At 37.2% G+C, this 2,662-nt stretch overlaps 1 non-coding gene across 1 annotated transcript; it reads right to left on the reverse strand.

Moving 5' to 3' along the window:
• Positions 1–400: 400 nt before the first annotated feature.
• On the reverse strand, positions 401–517 carry LOC132895828 (U5 spliceosomal RNA). Its single transcript, XR_009655860.1, has one exon. It is a non-coding gene; the product is annotated as a U5 spliceosomal RNA (small nuclear RNA).
• Positions 518–2,662: the final 2,145 nt, after the last annotated feature.

Raw genomic sequence — 2,662 nt, forward strand, 5'->3', positions numbered from 1 at the left:
AGTATGTATACAGAGTCTGGTAGCTTGACATTTATTACAAGTACATATACAGCTCTGGTTTTTGGTCCTGCAGTAATTTTCATACAGGACATCACTTTCCTGTTGCATGAAGAAAGTACAACACCCTGTAACAAGTGGTGACCCTGGGCAATCATATCAGGTTAAAGGATTGTTTCCTTATCAATTATCATATTGCCGTAATAAAACTTAAAGCTAAAAAAGTCCCAAAATACTTCTAAAAAATAAATATATTAATATGAAAGACAAAACCTAACTGCTAAAAACTCAATGCTATTAAAGCTATACGTATAATATTCATTTAATAGAGCTTATACTTTTTCTAAATATAATAAACTTAAACCAATTAATAAGCTTTTTTCTGATTTTAACATAGATAAGAAACTTCACTACCAAGTGAAGCTTTAAAAAAATTGGTTTATACTCATAATATTTCTCTCCACGGAAATCTTTAGTAAAAGGCGAAAGATTTACTCGATATGAAGAAAAACAAGAGTTACAGTAAGTAAAACTCCGGTGTCGCAATTTATAACAAACGCACAGCACAACTAGATGACGGTAAACAGATGCTCATCATTGACTTAAATTCACCAAGTGATAAAATAAACAAACAAAAAAACAGCTCAAAATAAACTTCAAAATGATAAATACCAACGTAAAATTACTTAAAAATCCTTAATTTACTTTTAAACGAACATGCGCAATGCACCATGGGACGCATATCATTAGGCCACCCCAAATCAGTCAGTCAAGCTCCCTCTTTCTCTCTCTCACACACACACACACACATATATATACAAACCTTGCTGTGAGGCAACAGTGCTAACCACTACACCACCATATATATATATATATATATATATATCCATTACCTGTAGCCGCTTATCCTGTCCTACAGGGTCGCAGGCAAGCTGGAGCCTATCCCAGCTGACTATGGGCGAAAGGCAGGGTACACCCTGGACAAGTCTCCAGACACACAGAGACAAACAACCATTCACACCTACGGTCAATTTAGAGCCACCAATTAGCTTAACCTGCAATGTTTTGGACCGTGGGGGAAACCGGAGCACCCGGAGAAAACCCATGCAGACACGGGGAGAACATGCAAACTCCACAAGGAAAGGCCCTCATCGGCCACTGGGCTCGAACCCAGGACCTTCTTGCTGTGAGGCAACGGCACTAACCACTACACCACCATGCTGCCCTTTTTATATATATATAAACTAGCATCAAAATAAAATGACTGAAAAGGTTTATCTGGTGGCAAATTCTTTCTTTCCCACCGTCATCAGACTCCTGAACAGCTGACAGGATTCTATAACCATGGACTACCTCCTTGTAAACTGTCCTTGACTGTTTACATTTTTTTGCACATATTTGCACATTACTGCCCTTTTTTGCTGCTACATCCAATCATTGCCTTATTTTTGTATTATACTGCCTGTTTTGCACTACATTTACCTTTATTTTTATACTATACTGTTTTTTCTTTTGCTTTTATTTTGCACGACATTGCCTTTACTTTGTATTATTTCTTCTGCCTATTTATTTATTTGTATTTGTAATTGGCATTCATGGTGGACAGCAAACTCAGAATTTCATTGTGCAAGAAGACATGTCCTTATTGTGCATATGACAATAAACACTTTGAACTTTAACTTTGAAATTAGTCACTGTTGCCTTTGCAGAACACACATCTATTATACATAGTATTTATTAAACCAATGATTAAATTGATCATTTGGTTAATCTGTACATAAAAAACAAGCAAACAACAAACAAACAAATATAAACATAAAAGTAACATTTGGCAATCTTTGAGAACCTTCTGTAAGAGAACGATACAGCAAAATAAGTCTCTGAAGATAGCTGTAGTTATTATAATACCTTATTTGGCAAATTTCCTGTTGTGACTCCGTTAGAACGTTCCTTGAATTTTAGATGGTATTTAAAGGTTCTGACTGCAAAGTTGAATTCAGGGCAAAATGTTCTATTTCTATTGCTGTTGGAGTTTCGAGATGTTGCGCTGCTGCACACATCGTGTATCCTATGTGTCAATGGTTTGCTGAGATAAAATGCGTCCCGCATTTTACGATTCCGGAGATTGCCTTAGCAACTGAATAATGTCACGAGACCACCGTGAGGCATGTTTGACCTATTTTTAACCAAAACAAGTTGACGTGGGCAAACATGGCAGACTCCGCTCTCACGCCAGTTAAAAGCCAGTGGGAAAGAAAAGGAAAGCCTACCTACTGAGTGCAACTGCAAGATCGAGCAAGGTTAGAGGACATTTAATTTTTCTGGACAGATAACTAAATCATTCTAGCTAGGACTTAGCCTGAGAACTCAAGGCCTGGACTTCACGGTAGCGAGTATGGAGTTATACACCTAATCTTACAGAGAGAGAAATGATAACACAAAAGCATTAACAGAGAAAAAAAGTATATTCATCTTTTGTTTCAAGGATCTATTCACGAATGTCAGCCACAGATTAAATCCCTGCAACTCAAAACTCTGAAGTCAGTGCAGTGTTACAATGCTTTCTGCGCGTCGCCATCTTGGTGTGACGTAGTTCAATAGTTATGCAAATTACTTAAAGCCATAGGACCATACTGTTTACTTCAAGAGCAAGGATATTCAGTCC

The sequence above is a fragment of the Neoarius graeffei genome, chromosome 12 (assembly GCF_027579695.1).
Source record: "Neoarius graeffei isolate fNeoGra1 chromosome 12, fNeoGra1.pri, whole genome shotgun sequence".
NCBI lineage: Eukaryota > Metazoa > Chordata > Actinopteri > Siluriformes > Ariidae > Neoarius > Neoarius graeffei.